Source organism: Mesocricetus auratus, unplaced genomic scaffold, assembly GCF_017639785.1.
Source record: "Mesocricetus auratus isolate SY011 unplaced genomic scaffold, BCM_Maur_2.0 Super-Scaffold_100676, whole genome shotgun sequence".
Taxonomy (NCBI): Eukaryota; Metazoa; Chordata; class Mammalia; order Rodentia; family Cricetidae; genus Mesocricetus; species Mesocricetus auratus.
Window position 1 is genome coordinate 63,838,874 of NW_024429266.1, and position 14,837 is coordinate 63,853,710.

A 14,837-nucleotide genomic window follows, 5' to 3' on the forward strand; every position below is an offset into this window, starting at 1 on the left:
ATAGAGCTTGCTGTACAAGCATGAGGATCTGAATTTGAATCACTAGTCCCAACAGAAAAGGCCATGCATGGCCCTGGGAGGCTACTAGGAAAAGAAGGGGTTCTGAGAGAAAGGGAAGTGAGTAATAGAAGGTAATGGTAAGGGTTGAACACAATCTCTGTGTGTTTGTATGAAAATAAAAAATAAAAACTTCAAAACAGAATGAAAGGCAAGCTGTAGTGATAACACACCTTTGATCCCAACACTATGGACACAAAGGCAGGCGGATATCTTTGAGTTTGAGTTAGCCTGTTCTACATAGTTAGTTCCAGACCAATCAAGGCTATTTAGTGAGATTCTGTCTCTCAAAAGATTAAATAAATACAATTTAAAAAGAGTGAAATTGATATTTGAAGCCAAATGATTAGAACTTAAGGTTGCTAAGTTATGGGAAATAAGCCAGACACAAATACCGCTTGCTGTGTAGAGTATATAGAAGCTGAAAAGGATATTAAAAAGTGATAGCATAGTGGCCACCAGTGGCTAGGAAGTGGGAAGAGAAGAAGAGAGATAGAGGCTGTCTAAAGGGTACCAAGTACAAATAAAAAGCAGGAATAGATTCTTCAGTTAGAACACAGCATTGAAAGGTACACACACACACACACACACACACACACACACACACACACATATAATGTACTCCGTAAATATGTGTGGTCATTAAGGTTAATTCAACATGAAAATGAAAAATGAAGAAAATAGTAGTTACTAAGGATTCAGTTCCAGTTCAAATATTGACTGCTATAATATGAATTCCAGACTCATTTTTCAAATTGAATTTGGTAGTCCTATGGTTGCTGTATGAAGTATGCTATGAGATGTGTATTGGCAAATGAAAAGTGTTCCCACACTGATGTGACCAGCATGATGGTCATTCTGTCAACACTGTGAGCTCACATATACCCCCTCTCTCTAAGCCTCAGTTGAAGGCTTTGTTTCTAAATATTTGCTACACCCACCTTCATAATATCTTAACCACTTACGTTGAACCTTAGGCCCCAATTCTTTCATGGGGTGAAGCTCCTTAAAGGTGTGTGTGTGTGTGTAGCAGATTTTAGGAGATGTTTTAAATCAAACTGATAGAATCATTTTAACAGCCTTGTCCAATATATAGACAGATGTTTTTGGCTCAAAGTTTGTTTTTCTAACCATGGATGAACTTATCACCATCTCACATCTAACCTAAGCGGGGGTCAAGCACCAAAGAACAGGTTCTCAATGGACCAGCAGGACCACATTTGGTGAAGGGAACACACATCTGCCTGTAGCAATGCCTGCATATCAACTCACACCCAGAAAAGAAGACTTTAATGAAGTTAATTACTATTTGTCAGATTCAGTGGACATTTCCATGCCCTTACTAAGTTGTGGCTTAAACTGCACTCTGTAGTCCTTTGCTTAATATACCATCAGACACTTATGGAATTGAAAGACATTTTATGGGTCTTTCCTTCATGGTTCCTGGAGTTGGAAAAAGGTTAACAAGCTTGTGTCAGTGTGATCACCTCATCAGCACAGTTGGAATAAACAGGCTTATTTACATCACTTTAGACATCAGAATTGAGGACTATACAAAAATGGGAGGTGATTTCTCAAATGGTTGGCTTAAAAACACATTAGTGGTTGTGGATGGAGAGGTGGCTCAGAATTTAAAGCATATACGGCTCCTGCACAAGACTAAGTTTGATTCCTAGTACCCAAACTCAGCTTGTAACTCCAGCTTCAGGTGATCTGATGTCGTCTTCTGGCCTCTTCAGGACCTGCACTAACAATCACATACCCACACTCATCTGCATAGTTAAAAGTTAAGTCTTAAAACACTAAAATGAATCCCTTATTGGAGGCTAGGGAGATGCTTCAGTTGGTAAAGCACTTAGCTTTGCAAGAAAGACCTAAGTCAGTTATCAGAATCCATGTTAAAAAGTTGGGCATGGTGTCTCCTCTGTGAGATTTCAGTGATAGTGGTGGTTGGTGGTGTGTGTGGGGGGGGCACACAGGTGAATGCCTGGAAGCCCCCAGGCCAGCTGGCCTAGGCTTTATGATGAAGGTCCAGGTCAAGAAAGAACTTGTCTCAAATAAATAGTGAAAGAGGCCTGAGGTAAACACCCATGGTTGTCCTCTTCCCTCTACAAGCATGTACACCTGCCCACCCACATGTACGTGTATCCTCACACGTGCATACACCCACATGTACCTGAACACACACATGCACAAGAGAAACAAAAATGTGTCTTCACTCCAGAACTATTTCAGTTATCATTTTATTTGCTTTTATGACTCTGTCCCCTGCATTACTGGCTATCCTCACACTTCCTTTGCAGCAGAGGATGACCTTAAACTTCTGATCCTCCTGCCTCCATCACCCGAGTGCTAGGATTTACAGGCATGCATCATTACACCCAGTTTCAACAATGGTGAGAAGTGATCCAAGAGACTCCTGCATGCCAGTTGAGTACCCCACCAAACTCATCTGCACCCCGAGATCATCTTGAACCCTTTCTTCAGCAGACTCATTCTACAGAGCTGTTGTGTGCACCCTGGAGGATGTTTTCCTAGGAACTAGATGCTCTAGTCTTGACACTTCCTGACCTTCTGAATATAGGTCATTGTCTGAAGGGGCACTGGGCTTCCTGTCAGAGAATCAGAGTGCCAGCCTGCTCTGGCCTGAGAAACAGAACCAGGCTTATGCCATTAGCAGGTGTGATACCTGCTGTGCTGGCTACTAGACTTGTTTGCCATGGACTGCAAGGCCGTCTACAGCCCAGTCTCCTTGACTTTGAAAAGCAGTTAACAGTGTCCCAACTGTCACAGCTTCTCAGGCTCAGTTTGGGGGTCATGGAACTCTAGTACTAGGAGAAGGCAGGCAAGGTTGGGAATGCTACCACAAGCTAATGCTGGATTTCTTGGTAAGGCCAAGAGAAAAGAGCTAGGTAGCTTTCAAATATAGGTTGGCCAAATGTGCCTGGATGTGGCCCCAGCCCATTAATCAGAGATTCGTGTTCAGATCAAATGAACAGCAGAGCAGATAAAAGTTTATGGTTGTTTCCAGTTTTCCCAAGTGATGAGCATAAACATCAACTCACTGGGTTACATTAGGCCAGACTTTCTGACAATTTCTGAAGAGACCCTAAACATACTTCTGCCACTTGGTGTTTTGTCCTCACCTTCCCTCTTGTCATTGGACACCAGGATACTTTGGGTCCCCACCCTCTGATTTCTCTGGGCCCTCACACCGGCTGAGGCCGAGAAAAGGGAAGCGCTTCCCTTTGGCTTCCTGCCCTCTAGTGTCCCTGGTGTCCCCTTAATACACATGATCCTCTCTTGTCTGCAAGTGGCAGTTCTACCCGCCCATGTAGCTAGTGTTGAAGAAGAGTAGCTCCCTCATATTGTTCATTTGGTAATTCTTGTCAGAACAGAGAATCCGATACTGGCCGGCCAGGAGTGGGGCAGACCGTGTTTGACAGTGCCGCTGGGTTCTACACTTGGCATGGAGAAGCTACAGAAGCCATCTGACAAGGGCCAGGAAGGATGTGGGACCACAGCAGGTTTCCATCAAGACCTGTGATCTGATTTGGGCTCCAGGGCTATTTCCTGAAAGGTCAAGTATGAGAAGGTGGAGCTCAAGGAGTGAGTAAAGGCACTGGAAAACTGCGGTCCCCAGATCTCCAGAGAGACTGCACTGGTGAGCTGGGGCCGGGCACAAGTGCCTGTCTGGGGAATGACAATTTCTAATCCCTGAAGGGGGCACCTGCCTTCCCAAAGGAGCTCTCTACCAAACCAGAGGGCAGTGCTAGAGGGCTCAGTGGCTGGGACTAGGAGCTGAGCATCTCTGTCTGTGAGTAGGGCTAGCAGAGCCCCGGGAGGGAGGGAGTGCAGCAGTGTGTACAGTGCAAGCTCCTAGAACTGAAACAGGGCCACGCTGCTGGGTCCATCCAGGCCTTACCAATTTGGGATTGCTTGATCAGCAGGGTTGTGAGTAGAACCTTCAACACAGGTGGTTAGGGCAAAGGGGTGGGCCGACCCCCAGCCCTGACCGTTGCAGGGTTCCTGATAATCTGTTCTCCTTGGTGGGCCTCTTCTGCGCCCCAGGAGGCTTTGTGGAAAGTCCCATGTTTGCCTCTGGGTAAGAGCTCTTGCTTCCTTCTGCCTATAGGACAGGGAGGAAGATGAGAAGTTGGGAAAGGAGCAAAGAACTCTAATGGGACAAAAGCAACCGAGTGGACTTTGTGGCACTTGCCACATCCGTCCCTTCCGCGGCACTGCTTTCCTTTCTCTCGACTCGAGAGCAGCGTTTCTGCTCCTGCTTCCACTACACCGTAGTAGGTCCTTTTTGATAAGGCAGAACCATAGGTGGCCTCCGATACCACATTCAGTAAGGAGGCCAGGAAGAAAGCAGGTAAGACCCAGGACGCCCTTTCAAACTTCTACGATTCTCCTTGGCAAGCCTTGGGGGGCGAGGGAGAGGGAGGGCGTCCATTTCGACCCCTCTCATTCCAGATCCCGACGATCTTGCCAGAATCCAGCAGTCTTCCCGGACGCTTATGAGATCACTGTCAGGACTTGATGTCATGTCTGCACACAAAAGAAATGGACAGTCAGGGAGGCCAGGCATCTCTCTCTCTGGTCACCAGCTGCCTGCCTGGCTTCCTGGTGGGGGAGTGAGCTTAAAAGGGCTTTTCGCTGGGCAGTGGTGGTGCACGCCTTTAATCCCAGCACTCGAGAGGCAGAGGCAAGCGGATCTCTGTGAGTTCGAGGCCAGGCTGGACCGACAGCCTCCAAAACAATACAGAGAAAACCTGTCTCGTAAAACAAACAAACAAACAAACAAACAAAAATTAAAAGGGCTTTTCTGAAGGCTGGAGGATCAGAATGCAATGGGCTTTCCCCCTCTCCATCTTACTGTGCGGAGCAACATACCTGAGGGCCAGGAGGCCCTGTATGGTGTGACGCTGATCCTGGATTCAGAACCAGAGATTGGGAGTCCACAGGGCAACTTTGGTCAACTGGTTCAGTCGTGGTTCAGTGCTGTAGAGGAATCCATGGGGAAAGTCTGATAACAGAAGAACAGGTCACCACGGCTACATCCGGCTAAATCTAGCGGCAAGGGTCACATCTCGTACCAGGATCTGAGATGAGACCTTTGATGAAGTAGGAGTATCTGTTTTACGGGAAGGGAACAGTGTGCAGTGCTGGTTGCCGGATACCTGAGGCAGGTTGCGCTATGGTCTGCAGCAAGCCTCCTGAGCCCCAGGGCCACAAGTCTGCCTGGGTTGGGAGCATAAATGTTAAGAGAAACTAAGGCTGGGGCTGGAGGGCTGTCTGTTAGCCTCAAGTCTCTGACGCAGTTACCAACGGTCACATGTAAATATGCGCGCGCACGCAAAGCCAGGCCTGCCTGACCTTGAGAGTGCATGGCGTCTGTGGCAGCGTCTGGTGCGAGTTGCGCGCGCATCTTTTTATTATTAACCTTTCCAAGACGTTTCCATATCTTTCCGCAAAGCAAAACTGTGGTTCATACACCTAGTTATTTTATGTCAACTAAATAAATGCTAGTTGAAGCTTTTGGTTTTTAGACAGATTTCAAATAGGTAAACAGACACTTAGGGGTTTTTATATTCCTGTTCCCAGAATGCGAGTTAGTTGAAGCATTTGGAAGCACTTAACTTTACCCGTATGAGAAATGCTAGCTTGTTGCCATGCAAGTTGCCCCTGTATTTATATTATTATTATTACTATTATTAGCATCATCAGTATTATATTACTTTGGTCCTCTGTAAATCTGGTATACTATACAAACCAAACATAACTCAGAACTTTTGCAAATAAAAACCAATGTTCAGAAGGACAAGGAAGATGGTGATCTAGCTGGGTTTCCTTGAAATTCTGTGGGTGCACCAGCAGACTGAAGCATCACCTCTGACTGGATTGTGATTGTATCGCCCACCTTTAACAATTGCTTGTCTAGTCAAAGGCTTTCTTACAAATATTTTTAAATAAAATGATATTATGTTATCCCACACATAAAAAAAACCAAAAAAACAAACAAAAAAAAAAAACAGTGTTCAACATTTGAGCTAGCCAGGTGGGTAACAGACATGTGTTGTTGGGGCTGTGGTGATGTCACACCAGTGTGCAGGGTTCTTTTCTGTGTCTAGCTGGTCTTGTAAAAGGCTCACAGCAGGTGATAACTGACAGCAGTCACATGTATTTGATTTGGGAGGTCATCTTTCACATTTTGTTCCACCAAATCCTTTCTATCCTTTTATCTACCTCATTCTTTCTGCTTCTCAATACGAAGACTCACGGGTTTTCTTGGCGTGCTTTCTATATTATACACCTGCAAGCACAGGTTATCCTATATTGGGGTCCTAGCATCCTCAGCATTTTGAACCGTTTCTCCAGGAGTTGCAGAGTTTTGTGAGCTTGTTCTCAGTTGATCCTTTATTCCTTTGAGAGGAAACACGATATTTAATTACTGTGGAAGAGCAAGTCTTGTTCTTCAGTGTATTTTTGTTTGAAAACATCAGATAGTTCTACCCAACTCAGCAGAAAAATAATTTGCTACAAAGATGTTGGCTACCGTGGAAAGAAGGCCAGTAATAAGGGACCAGAAAATGGGATTTTTTGCTAGCATGGTCTTGGAGTCCCCATTACAGGGAATGCTATAATAGGACACCAGAGAGGTGCAGCCCGGTGCCATGCTGGTGACCTGAGTCTTTAACTTGGACTGCCCTGATTTGCATGGTCCTATTTACATTGCTGCTATAAGTATGGTGGAGAATGGGAAAGTGGAAACGATGTGCATAGACAGCCATGCCAGCTTCCCAGGAGTGTACACTTGCCAATCTGGATGGTCTTCCTCCACCTGGTGCAAGTTGTATGTCAGAAACAGCACACAAAGAAACTCACCATCACTAGAAAGTACAATGGAGGGGATAGACAGGGGAAAACTACTAAGCAGGCTGCATAGTTTGTTGTATTTAAACCTTTCTCCTTACCCAGCATACTTGGTCTGGATATAAGCAGTTTCCTCGTCTATAATCCATTCCTCACTTTCTTAGTCTCTAGACATTTAGCCTATTACAAAATTCTAAATTGGTCTGAATTTTTTTCTTCCTTCTGCTGAGAGTTAAAGTTTAAGGAGAGTTATTTTCTGATTATTCAAGTTCAGCTGAACAGAGGGTATAGCTCTGCCATGGTTTCTATTTGAGGAAAATGATCAAGAAGCAAAAAACACCAATGTGTATTTCAAGGAGTGCTATCAGGGTTTGTGATGTCATCTGACAGCATGGTGGGGGTGTGAGGTACACTCAACTTCCCCAGCTACCTAATCCAGGAATGATAATCCTGTGGTATCCAACCAGATTCAGCTTTCCAATTAATAAGGATTTCTATTGGCCTGTAATTGGACCTTTTGGATATACCATTTATATTCACAATGATAATATCTACCAAGCTAAAAAATTCCTTGGTTATAAATGAATGCTTTTGGTAAATAATTAGGGATTAAGCTTTTTTTTGAGAGAGATGGAAACAAATGATAGCTTGGCCTTTACTGTGTGAAATTAACAGCAGTTAATCAACATTTAGGCAAATTTGGAGCAGGCTCTAAGTGCTAGAATTTGTTGATTAACTTTTTGTTCTTGCCGCTAATTGGCATTTTAGACAACAGAGATCTATTCAAATGACTGTTTTCTGAGAACAGTGGCCACATCAGGGTGTCTATTGTTTCCTGGAAGCCACAGCTGTGTTGTCTCCAGGATTAATGAGTGGTATAAAAGGTCCCAAGAAAGGCTCTGGTGTGCTAACTGGGAAAGGCCTTCTCTCTGCTGGTGAACTTTAGGGTTGTTGGTTGTCATGTGCTTTTACAGTTGTGTTCTGAGCTGGTGCATTCCCAAAATTCAATGGCAGTTTGAGAATGTTTTTATATATGACTTAAACTGAAGAAATTGAGTGTTCTGCTCAACCAAAGGTTTGACTTTCCCAGTCCTGCTAGGAGGATATCACCCAGTAGAGAGATAACCCTAGAATTGATGCCATTCCCTGACCTATACACAGTTACCTTCAGATATTGGGTCTGCTCTTCATTGCTGAGGACATGACCATTGACTGCTGTGCCCTTTGTAGTCTGAGCTTCAATTAGGCACTAACGATACACCAAGGTGCAAGTCTACCTTCATGAGACCATTGAGTTTATTAGATTATATTACAGAGCATGGATGAGGGACAATGTACAGGAGCTGGGGTGATCCCAAACAACTATATTACTACAAAGTCCCACCCTACCATGGTTGATGGCATAATGGAAGGCACATCATGGATTCCTACCAGTTTCAGATAACTTCCCACTTTGTGTTTATTCTATAATTTCCTAAGAGCGTGTGTACCTTGGGTAGGAGGAGATCCATCAGTGGCATTTGACCCTCCCTTCTTCTGCACTCTGAGGGGTGTGAATCACTCCATTACTATTGTTATCTGCCTGGCTACCACTGTATTGTTCTGATCTAATTGCTATGGCTGCTGGGGCAATGCCCAAGATGCCATGAGGCTATGTCCGGAGGAAATAGCTCCAAACAACACATGACAGTCTCTCATTTAAAGTCTGTGGCAGGCAAGAGGCCGATTGCTTGAAACTGAGCTACTTGGAGGGTGTGCAGTGAAAACAAAGATGATGAATTTAAATCTCACCTTTTATATGTTGCCTATTGTCTTGTATTTGGTCACAGTAATGACAAAAATAAGGGACCTTAAATGTGATGAGCTTCCAGAGAAGCTCAGTCCCAAACAGTAGGTCCCTTCATGAGATGCCCCATGCGTCTGCGTCTATGGTTTGAGATGTCTCAAGTAGTACAATGGATCACTTCTCCAACAGTAGCCTGCCATGGAACAGTCAGTTTCAGACCAAATCCTAGCACTAGATTAGAGCTTTCAAGAGCTGTGAATTTCTCCCATGGCTAGGACAGCTGCCTTGTTTTCCACGAGTAGTTATTCTGCTTTTCTGGGCCCTTTTGGTCTCCACTCACACCTTTCTTCATTCTCAGAGCATTTCTGTTCATTTTTTCAGAATGTTGTTTGTCTTTTATTTCCCTATTGTTTTCACTTGCAGAGAGGGTCCTGCAAGTCCATAAATAATGTTTTGAAGGGAAAGCAATATGACTCATAGTCTTAGTTTTATTTTCCATTTCTGTGATCAAATACGTTGACAAAAACAAGTTAGGGGACAGAGCTGGGGACTGGGAGGTTAGACAGACAGCAAAATAGGCTCTGGGTAGATTGGTCACCTTTTCACTTAAACATGTAAAATGACTGACTTTCTGATTATTTTCCCCAAGCAAGATAAAATTTGGTAAGCTCTCCCTCCCATCACTGGAGGACAATGTTTGGTAGGGCTTTCTACCTCATCCTCCTGCCATGGATGCTCTTGTGGCAGAAGCCAACTGGGTTCCCTTTCTCCATGTGGATTATACAGTTGCACACAATAACCCAAACCAGCCAGTTCTGGGGAAGAAAGGGAACCCATACAAAGCCCAAACATGTAAAAGTTCTGATTTTTCTAGACTCAGATTCCAGCTCTGGGTCTCTCTCCCATCTGAGCAGTCTGTCTCTTTGTGCGTTATATAGCACGCACGCACATGCTTCTGCTTCCAGGAAAGCCTGGCTGAATCCGAGATGTTGTTTTTCCCCATCCTTTTAATTCTTTAAATCATCAGGAAAAGAAAATGCCATTCTGCAACCCTAGATAACTTCAGTATGATGCCATCAAAAAAACGATTTATTTTGCCTCAGGGTTAAAGGGAGCAGTCTTCCTTGGTGAGGAAGTCACAGCATCAGGAGTTTGATGCAAATGGTCACTTTGCATCCACTGTCAAGAAGCAGAGAGCAATAGTGGCTAGGCTTGTACTCAACTCACTGTCTACTTATTATCCAGTCCAGGGTCTGGACCCAGGGAATGTTGCTGTTCATGGTGAACAAGTCTTCCCACTGGCCTGCCCAATGGCCTGTTTTACAACTAGATCTCATCAAGTTGACAATTGAGATTGACCATCACACTCATAAAACATAATGTAGCAAAAGTTGATTTCTTGTCTTTTATGGAAATTAATGACTGAACTAGAAGGCATCTGCCCTCAGCTTACGCAAGTTCATGCATGTGGTTGAATTTTGAAGAAATCCTAGCTTTTCCAGAGATGTCATTTAGTAGTACTTTCAAATAATTATGAGTATTCTTTGTTTTTCTACCAAAATTTAATAAGGGATAATTTTCATAGATTAGCTGCATCGTGAATTCTGAATTCACTCGTCTTTAAATCAGGATTATGCTGTCACTCGGATTTGGGCTAAGGAATCAATGGTGTTCCAAGATTTCTTCTCTGGGAAGACTTAAACAACATCTATTTTATTACAAGGTCTAAAGGGTAATCAAAGTTCAATCCCACCAAAGTCCAACCTGGTGGGCCAATGAGTTTATTGGGCTTATTTACAGAGCATGGTGTGGAGCTGTTTCCATGTTCAAGTGTTAGTCCAAAGCAGCCACTCTGCTGTTTTCACACAGCATGGAGGCTCCCTTTCTTGTAACATAGCTGCCTAGATGGAGTGTCACTTCAACCCACTTCCCCCGCCCAGGCCTGTGTGCTCTAGAACCAGAAAGGGTGTGGACTATTAGAGAAAAGTTGTGCACAAAGGGCTGAGAAGAGTTGCTGGAATCCCAGGCAAAGATCCCTCCAGTGCCCTTCCTAAACCCTCCTTCTCTGTGGGAATGTCAACAGCCAACTAGCCGGTTCCTGATGCCTGTGAAACAGTTGAGGATGGTGGATGCTTCCCGCAGAGGCCAAGTTCCTCAGCTGTGGCTTTTTCCTTTACAACTTTTGACCAGCAGTCAAGTGTCCATGCAGTGAAAAAGCCCGTGATACCTGAAGATGACTATGAAAATGGACTCATCCTTGAAGCCTGCTCAAGAGTGCCCAGGGGTCCCATGCAGTCTGTGGATTCCACTTTAAGGACAATATTCTAAAAGAACAATTTGTCAATGTTTACAGTATGGAGAGCTTTCCCTCTGGATTTAGAAAATCAGCCAGTGTTCACTCTGTGTTCCTGCAGAAAAAGTACTCAGAATTCTCAGTACCAACTCATTAAGAAACTTCCAGGATATTCTTGATTTATAAGTGGGGGTGACCCGTGTATTGCAATAGTTTTCATAGTGCACCTGTCTCTTCATTTACATGATTCTCAGTTTCTTGAAAGTTAGCAGCAATTAAAAAACACTTAGAACAAAATTAATTTTCTCTTAAGAATTGAAAGAGAAGGATGCATTTCAGTGAGTTAGACCCAAACAGAATAATGTTCTTGCTACAGTGCCTGAATATTTCTAGGAAACATTTCAAGCCAAGTGGAAAACTTCAAGAAAGGATTTATTCACAAGGTAAGCAAGCACAGGAATCATGATGTGTAAATCAGGCCACCGAGGACTCTAAACTACAGCATTATTCATTCTGTTCTCCATATTTGTAAAGGGACTACCTACAAACTAAGTTTTTCTCATGTTCAGTGATAGCCCAGATTTAATATGCTATTCCCTCCCAGCTGTATTTGCTAGCACTCCCTATGTCTCACTATATCTAAGGGATATAGGGTATATGCCCTTCATTTGGAAATTCATTAGCATCATGCTAGGTTCCTGTCTTAGCTAGGGTTCTATTGCTGCAATAAAATACCATGACTTAAATCAATGAGGAGGAAAGAGTTTATTTCACCTTACAGCTTATTCATCATCAAGGGAAGTCAGGACAGGAATTCAAGGCAGGAACTTGGAGGCAGAAGCTGATGTTGAGATCATGGAGGAATGCTGCTTACTGACTTGCTTTCTATAGCTTGCTCATTCTGCTTTCTTAAAGCACCCTGGACCCCCAGACTAGGGATGGCATCACCCTCAGAGAGCTGAACCCTGCCACATCAATTGTAAATCAAGAATATGTCCCTAGAGGCTCACCAACTGGCCAATCTGTGGTTGTGTTTTCTCAACTAAGGTGCCCCCTTCAAAAATGACTCTAGCCAACACAGTATCTATGGGAAGAGCAGAGCAGAGATCACATGACAAGAAGACCAGGAAGCCTCATGTCAAGAAACCTCTTGTTCTTTCATAGCAAGCCACTTTTGTGGGAAGGTAACTGGAGGTTACCAAGAACTCTGGTAATTCTCTCTAGGAGTAGGTGACCTAGGGGTTTTATATAAGGCTCATCCTACTGAATATATATCACCTTATACATCTCCACACTAGGGACCAAGCTCTCAGATCACGGCAGCCTGCTGTTAGAACACTGGATGGATACAGACAACACTGTCCTCAGAAATGCATTACTCTGCCTGGACTTTCCACTACCCAGCCATAGGGGAGAGATTCTTTACATTATTGCAGAGAACCTATATATGCACAAACAAGGCAGCTCCATGTATTCCAAGAACACACACACACACACACACACACACACACACACACACACACACACAGACACACACACACACTTAAAATGTATTGAGAGCTTGGTGATTTAATTTCAATAACTTCACATATAGAAGTATCTGTTGCCTGGGAAGTGTGTTCTCCTGAGATCGATTGAGGTTCTCTAATGTTTCTCTTCAGCATCTTCCCTCCAGGGCAGCTGATTACCCCACCTTAATAAACCTTGCTGACCGAATGCCTCTGGTGGTGAGCATGTCACCTCTGAAAGCCAAAGTCACTCTTTGGTGTCTTGAACATAATTTTGTTACTTACAACAAATTGCTAAGTGTAGACATCTGAAAGGCTACTGTGATTCTCTAGGCATGGGGTTGCTAGGCAACAGGGAAGCTGGTGGGCTGAAGGTCTAGACCTTGAAGCCTTTCTCTATAGGCTTCCTGGGTCCTGAGTCTTTTTTCAATGTTTCTCAGGGCACTTGGCCACTTCAGAATGAAATGTGTACGTCCCTTCAGTACATATCTTGTTACATGTCCCTCCAATGAATATATATTATCTAAGTATGCTAACAATTTGACTTAGGATTGGATACATCTCAGGTGTACAGCATGATGTTTGTTTTATATTCTTTGGCAAATGCACACATTTAAATAATGACATTTGATCATTTTTACTCCCTCATTCTCTTTTCTCATCCCCTTCCCTCTACCAATGAAAGCTTTCTTCTTCCCAGAAAGTGCTCTGGCTATTTTTATGTATTATTATATATTACAGTATGATGATGATGATGATGATGATGATGATGTCACCCATGGCATTTAGTTAGGCTTGCCTGCCTGTGTGAACATAGGTGGGAGGTTATTTACTGGAGCATGGACAGTTTACCAGTGGATACACCACTGAAAAAAATACCTCCTTCTTCACCAGCCACCATTAACTGCCCTTGGTCCCTCAGAAGGAGTGGGGCCTCCTGAGGCCCTCACCCGTGCATAATGCAGTGTTGATGGGCTGATTTTCTACAGATTACATGCAGGTCACCACCCCTGCTGTGAGTTCATGAGTGCAATAGCCATGCCATGTCTATAGCATATAGCATGGTGTCTCGATTCATACACACACAGTGCCTTTTGCATCACAGTTAAACTAGTTAACACCATATCTAGCTCTTTACATAGTTGTTGCTGCTATGGGAAGAACCCTAAAACTTGTAGCTAACACATAGCATTAATTATAACCTTTGTGTTGTATGCTTGCCTCTAAAACCTTTTATCCTGCATGACTTTAATTTTGAATCTCTTAACTGACTGCGCCCCATTTTCTTCACTACTGAATTCTTTTAGGAATCAGCTGTGAGAAAGATCATGGAGGAGAGGGGCTTTATAGCTGTGCTGACTTTATTTTGCTTAATATGTATCTTCCAAGTTTATCCATGTTGACACAATAGCTAATTTTCTTTCTTTATTTCCTTTTTTTTTTTTGAGACAGGGTTTGTTTGTATTGTTTTGGAGGCTATCCCGGAACTCACTCTGTAGACCAGGCTGGCCTCGAACTCACAGAGATCCACCTGACTAGTGCTGGGATTAAAGGCATGCGCCACCAACGCCCGGGTAATTTTCTTACTTTTAAAGGTTTGCTTTCCCTTATACATACCTGAGAATATATGCCACGTGTGTTCAGGTACCTGTTGAGGCCAGAGGAGGGCATTGGAACACTCAGAGCTGGAATTTTACAGACCACTGTGAACTTGCTGAGATGGATGCTGAGAACTGAGTCCTTCAGAAAAGCAGCAAGGTCTTAATCACTGAGTCCTCTCTACAGCATCCCAATTTCTTCCTAGTTTCTATTTTTCTAACAAATTCACAAAGATATATTTAACACACACACACACCATGCTTTCTTGAAAAGTCTAGAGTGATGTCAAGACAAGAAGAACAGAAAAAACAAAACCAAAATATTCTCTCTGTTCCTGGTTGCATGAAGAATTGCTGTAAAAAGAGCCCTCAAATCATCCAGCTGGGTTCGTAAGTCTCAAGAGAGTGCTGTCCTCCACCACGTGTTTGGAAGAGTGTTGGTTTAAGGCTGTTTTTATTAAGCTATTTTCTACTTTCTTGTTCCAGATGTTGAATTTGCAGTGTTCTTTCCCTCAGAAGAGTTCTAAACAAAGGACTACAAAACCCTGTCTTTTTCAGGGCTTGTGGTCTGCCTCTGTTGTGAGACCCATTTTGTCCCTACACAATTGCTGCAATCCCAGAATGTGTCACATGTTTCAGCCTGGAGGCTTTCTACTTCCTGTTCCTTAACAGGCATGAAGCAGTTGAAGCTGCACACTTTGATCTCAAACGCGGGG

The 14,837-nt window shown here is 43.6% G+C and overlaps 1 long non-coding RNA gene across 1 annotated transcript; it reads right to left on the minus strand.

Annotated features, from left to right (window-relative positions):
* Positions 1 to 2,284: 2,284 nt before the first annotated feature.
* Positions 2,285 to 5,392, minus strand: LOC121136990. Its single transcript, XR_005874198.1, has 2 exons — positions 4,957 to 5,392; positions 2,285 to 4,611 (listed from the first exon to the last, which is right to left on the minus strand). It is a non-coding gene; the product is annotated as an uncharacterized LOC121136990 (long non-coding RNA).
* Positions 5,393 to 14,837: the final 9,445 nt, after the last annotated feature.